This window comes from Pinus tabuliformis, chromosome 4_2, assembly GCF_031772625.1.
Source record: "Pinus tabuliformis cultivar Carrire ecotype Pingquan chromosome 4_2, CPIR1, whole genome shotgun sequence".
NCBI classification, from domain to species: Eukaryota; Viridiplantae; Streptophyta; class Pinopsida; order Pinales; family Pinaceae; genus Pinus; species Pinus tabuliformis.
The window spans coordinates 1,052,594,156-1,052,601,222 of NC_142304.1; positions in this window are offsets into that span (position 1 = coordinate 1,052,594,156).

A 7,067-nucleotide genomic window follows, 5' to 3' on the forward strand; every position below is an offset into this window, starting at 1 on the left:
ATAACTAATTAAATCTTAACTTTATTTGTAAGCTCAAATTTACATTTTGCAAACTTTTTATATGTTTTCAGCTTAAATTTCATTTACATAAGTCATATGAATGCTCTATTTTCATGTTTACTATATATTGTCTTTGATCATAAGTTGATGATGGTTTGTCTAAAAAATTTAAAGCTATCATGTCTCTTTTCAACTTGTTCATATTGTTTGTAGCTAGCAGTATTATGTCAAGAAAGTCCATTTCTAATGGTGGTACAAATAACATAGGTCAAACAAACACATCAAATTGAAAACCAAACATAGTAGGTAGGCATATAAACTCATAAATAATTAATTAAAAAAACATGATAAATCATGGCCTATTAATGACCCCTCATTCCTCACACTCACTCACACACTACATCTTAAATTCCTCGTAGGCTCACCTCAATTTATATAAATGGATCCTAACCAAAATAGGTTCTAGAGCCTTAACAAACTCCCAAAATATCTCTCATAATCCATCGAATCTCTCAACTAATCCCTTATCCCTAGATAAGAGCTAATTAATCCATAATCCTCTCAAACCTTCCACAATACTCTCAAATCTTCTCCCATTTACAAGAATTATCATTTTTCTCCTAAAAACTATATAAAAATACAATAGTTAATTAAATCGTTACTTTACAAACTAACTCCTCTAACAAAGAATTGACCCATGTTAAATGCACCTGCATTAGACTCCCCAAGTAAAATAAAATCATCATCTCCTGACCATAAATCTTCAATAGATGATAAAAATCATCTCGATCCCAAACTTTGGTCTGTCGTTGATCAATTACCTTGTCATATTATTGATGTTATGTGGCTTTCTTCTTTCATCTTCCAAGCTTCCAGACTTTATGTTGTAGTTGTCTTCCCTCTCTCTTGATGTATAATTGTTCAATAATTAGTAATTTATTGTCATATCTTCTTTTTTTTTCTTCAATGAATATTTCCTGAGATTCTTTCAACATAATGTTCTTCATATTTTAATTTCAATATCTAACTTATTTTCCGGTCGCACATTATTATTTGTTTGTTGAACTTTGTTGTCGATCTCTATGCTTTTGTTGCACCAAATTTCTTGATTTGAAGGTCTGTTGTCACAAACTTACTTTGGATTGTCGAGCGATTCTTCCAAGAACTTTAGTTTTGCTGCAATATCTATCATGTTGACATTTGGCCCATCATTTTCCAATTCATCAACAACTTGCTTCATTTATCTATCAATTTGTTGTTCACCAACATATCCTACATCCACACAGCAATGGTTAGATTTAGAAACATGAGGTTTGACAAATGAATGTGTCTTTAGGTCTTCATATTGGTCTTCTAAACAATCTGTAGCATTGTGTGTGGGAATTGAACCCATTCTCATATCATCATCTTCATCACTAAGAAATGATCCTTGCTCTAGTTCAAATGTATATATCTATATATATATATATAGATGTTTGTCTCAAGTTTCTCTGCTTCCAAAATTTTTAGTTTATACTTATGTCATGTTTACATCAACTATTTAATTGGCAATTTAACTCTTTTCTTTATTACCAATCCATGTCTCTGTCTTTGAAATAGCTCTAGAAGCACATCAATTCATACCTTTAATTCAGCATCATCAATGCCAATTGCTATGGCATCATCATGGCCTTTCTATGCAATCTGAATCTTCATTTTCTTCTTCTTTCGCAAACTTCACCTTGTTCACTATAACCTGAAATTGGATCACTTGACCAAGTTATCTCCTTTCAACATGGCCAATGGTTCACTTCACTTGAACCTTACTCCTCAGCACTCATTTGCTCCTTTTTGTTGCAAACAACAAGTAGAGTAACTCTTCAAATTTTCTTCGCAATGATGAGACTTTGGCTATGAGGCTCCACCGATCATGAACCCATTACATTCAAGGACTATAACCTCTGAATTGACTTATGACTTTAAATTTCCTTTTGATTCAAGATTTCTAATTCGATGTCAACTTTTAATGGACCTTGGGTGTCGGTTACCGAGAATACACCTTTTTGTACAATAACTCAATAATTAATGGTTGAATTGAGACTCTATCTTAACTTAACTCAAGCTAGATAACATTGACTTTTTGACCTTTGACATCCTTCCTTACTTGAACTCAACACTGCGACTCAAACATGTATCTTGACTCAATAAATGACCCTTTGAATTGAATTTTACAATTGTGAGGTGCTCAACTTGTGCAAGGACTATACAACTAATAATTTGGTCTTTGACTTCAATTTATATCTATGCTTAACTTGATAATTTATTTTCCAACTTATTTAAAAAAAACTTTTGAATTTGAATCATGCAAGTAACTTGTATCTAAATCATAAACCTATTTTTTGAGAAGTCTTGCTTGGTGACAAGGTACAAACTGAGGATTTGGTGTCACTCTTTACCTTCACATATTTCCAAATTCGTCTTCTTGGTTAAGTGGAATGAAATAGTTGATACAATTGTGAGGTGCTCAACTTGTGCAAGGACTATACAACTAATAATTTGGTCTTTGACTTCAATTTATATCTATGCTTAACTTGATAATTTATTTTCCAACTTATTTAAAAAAAAACTTTTGAATTTGAATCATGCAAGTAACTTGTCTCTAAATCATAAACCTATTTTTTGACAAGTCTTGCTTGGTGACAAAGTACAAACTGAGGATTTGGTGTCACTCTTTACCTTCACATATTTCCAAATTCGTCTTCTTGGTTAAGTGGAATGAAATAGTTGAAAGAAACCAAGCATCAATCCCATCATAATTTACCTTCTGCTTCCATTTCAACTTAATATACCAAACCAGCGAATGAGTAATAAAGTCCAGCTGACATAAATCTTTTGCAAAAAGTATATGTTCAAAGTGATTCTTACTTAACTATAGTAACAATTAGCACAACTTATTTTTCAACGAATCACGATTAGTAACCAATTCAGAGTCTTACTCTATCTAAAATCCAAAATCCAGGTCGGAAGTCAAAATGTTCTGCACCGTGACATGAATAATGTGACCGGGATAGGTACGCACACCCTCCAGGAAGCTACACGTGATCACCATAACACTATCCGACGTTCTGCTATGGCTTATTCAAAATGCAGAGGAATCATTCATTTTATTCCCATCATAAGAACATGCCAATACAATATTTAATCCTAAAATTAACAGCACGTACTCCAACGATGTTTCGAGTACTCTCTCGTGCCATTGTAGTTTGGGATAGTAGCTTATAGAAAGTTTTCGCAAGGACATTAAATGTTTCACACCTTGCAGCTCTTCTATCTCATCACAATTACGAACATCGAGTCCTCTAAGCTTTGGGAGGTGTCCCAATGTTTGTATCCTCTAATCGTCAAGATTAACATAGGGTTGCCTCCCTGATGCTCTGATACCAAATAACATAGGATCAAACGCACACATCAAACTGAAGACCAAACATAGTAAGTAAGTATATAAACTTGGAAATAATTATTTAATAAAACAAAATATTTACAAGATAACTATAGGCTTAATGATTGGTCCCTTCATTCCTCATATTCACTCACACACTATATCTTACATGTCTTATAGGCTCACCTCAATTTATACAAATGGATCTTAATCAAAATAGGTTATAGAGCCTCAACAAACTTCCAAAATATCTTTCATAATCCATCAAAATCTCTCATCTAATCCCTTATCCCTAGATAAGAGCTAACTAATCCATAATCCATAATCCTCTCAATCTTTCCATAATAATCATGAATCTTCTCCTATTTACAATAATTATCATTTTTCTCCTAAAAACTATAGAAAAATACAATAATTATTTAAATCGTCACTTTACAAACTAAATCCTCTAATAAAGAATTGACCTAGGTTAGATGCATCAATTTCCCAATGGTCCCTATCTATCTTCCTTCGAAACAAAGTTCCTATATTTCCAACTAAATCTCGCCAATCAGTTAAATTGTTTGTTGCTTAATGACAATAAGTAGTAAAGTTTTGAAGAGAGATCCATCTCTCACTTAGAAGGGCTAGCTTCCAAGTCCAAATTGGTTACAGGTTACCTTAATCTTTTCCTTGGTTTTTGTAAGTCATAACAAGTAATATAATTATTGTAAGTCATAGGTGTGAAAATATTTGAGGGTGACCATTTATAAGATTCGCAAAATGTATCATTTTAGATTTAGGAACCATAAATATTGTTAGATAATCTTCGGCATAATCACATAACCAATCTTTTGTCGACGCGTTTCGAACCAACCAGTGTGTTAATCGTCAGGACAAGTTGAAGAACCAATCCGGCTTAGCGTGATTAAATAGCGTGTGCAGAGACTCCAACGGCTATAATGCTAACGGCTAATTTTGACATTATAGCCGTTGGAGTCTCTACACACGCTATTTAATCACGCTAAGCCGGATTGGTTCTTCAACTTGTGGTGACAATGAAGGTTGGTTCAAAACGCGTTGACAAAAGATTGGTTATGTGATTATGCCGAAGATTATCTAACAATATTATGGATCACAGAAGTCTAAATTCCTTAACCATAAATATATTTGACATAAATTTAAAACATTAAAAGTTATTTAATCCAAAACATTAAAAGTTATTTAATCCCAATTATAATTAAAAAAATTTATTCATTAATTTTGTTATTAAAATTTTTTACAAATAACGTTAGACCTTTATCACGGTAATCTTTAAATTATATCAAATTTCACATATTAAATTATACCATAATTCAAATCTTAACTTCTTTATTAAAAAAAAACTAAAATTCTAACGGAATTATGAAAATTTCATATAATAAATTTAATATTTTATATAAAAAATAATAATTACATTTATTCTATTATTAATATATTTAAAAAGAAAAATTCATACCCAAATAACCAAAAAATAAAAATAGTCGTTGCATATAAATAATATACTTTAATATAATTATATTAATAAAAAAATTCTTATATTTTAAGATAATTATATTAATAAAAAAAATTCTTATATTTTAAGATAATTATATTAATAAAAAACCTTTTACATCGTACAATATAAAGTTGACTATGCAATATTTATTTCATATAAAGTAATTAAAATGTAATCATTATTTAATATAATGCTATTTAAAATTAGTTATATTAAAATATATAAAATTTACTTATTAGAATAAAAAGTAAAGTAAGAAATGGGGTGAGAATTCCAATAATAAATATTTTTTGGTGTTTGTATAGATCTCAAATTAGTCTCCAATTTCATGAAAATCACTCGAAATCCCAACCATGTTTAACTAACTAAACTCATTCATGAAACAAGTCTTCTCTCTTGCACGGGAACATTGAAATATGCCTTTAAACATGTTTTATCTCATGTTGTAAATAGTAAGGATTTTATTATTTCGTAACTAGTAATTAATAATATGGAAAAAAATATGGAAAAAAATTATAATTAATAATGTAGAAAAAATAATTAATATAAATTATTATTTGTTATAGTTGTAAATAGTAAAGGTATTATTATTTTATAATTATTATGAATTATTATTATTTTTTAATTGGAAAATTTTGAATGTAATGATTAAAGGAAGATATTAATATTATTGGACTACATTTAATTTGGATTTGGATTGTTATAAACCTATAGTATGAATAGAAAATTATATCTAGTTTATCTTAGTTATGGATAGTAAATAATTGGAGACATGATGGAGTCTATTGAATTTGATTACAAAAACATACATTGCATATATGTTAGAATTAATTATTTTCATTGTTCTTGTATTTAAATCAGGATATATGCATGAATAGAACATTTCAAGCTTCATTACTTCAAAAAATGGGGGTTTCTCCATCACCAACATGTGTTCTTGACAACAATATACTGGTATAGTAATTTTCAATCATATTGTAATGACTTCCTTTTCCTTTTTGAAAGTAGTTGACTTTCCGTGTTTACAAGATCTCAAATATCCTTGTCATGTAACCTTGTCCAATTGAATTTGTTCTTTGCACAAGAATATATCTCTAACAAAAATTGTTATCTTGATTTTCAACTTCTTCCAACAATAATCCCACAAACTTAATGTCATTATGTGTTATGTTTTCATAATCGTGATAAGCTAGAAAAGATAAGGATTGAGCCTAAAAATATTCCCTTAATTATAATTTTTGAAATATGTAGATAAGTCATAAAGGTCTATGTAATTTAAGGATTTATTGGTTTGTTCATTCATTGATCAAAATATATGCATTTTCCACTTGTGACATGTTCAAAATGTATTGAATTAAAACATGACTTACTAACAACGATCATCTGCCATGATTCTTCAACACATATACAACAATTAAGATATTGTTAGAGGGGGAATGTGGCATCTATTCTTCCCTAAATCAAATGACTCAATGCTTGCAACCCACTCAAAACAACCCACTAACTCAACATTTCATTAAATGCTATTTTATTTCAATTCTCTTTTTGTTTTTGACAACATTTTAGTATACATATGAGAGGAACTTATAATTGAGAGAAAATTCAAAATTGAAATATCTCATTATTATCTAAATACTTCCTCATTCAAATAAAAAATAATGTTATTTAAAAATAATTTATTTTACTCTAATCAAAAGTTTAGTTCTTTTACATTTTAAATTTACATATGAATAAAAATAATTAAATACCAATCACAATTAACTAATAATAAACCATTTAATCAATTAATATATTAAATTGAAGTAAAATAATAGACCATTTTTTATTTTATAAATATATAAGTGAAACTAGTCAATCCTAATTAAAATAAATAAATTGCAAAACAATTCCATATTTTAATTATTCTACTTTAATTGTCCACGGGGTCTTGGATAGATGAGGAATGGGTGCCTTGTTAAGGCATTCCTACATGTTAAGTCACTAATTCAATTCCCCACCATATTTGGGTGTTATTGTTGGACATGACAGTTATGTAGCCTCACTATTGTTGAACTCTATATCTCTCTCTTTATATAATTTTGCTATATTTAAATTGATTAAGTAGAACTAGAGGCTAGCTATGCTCCCTTGTTT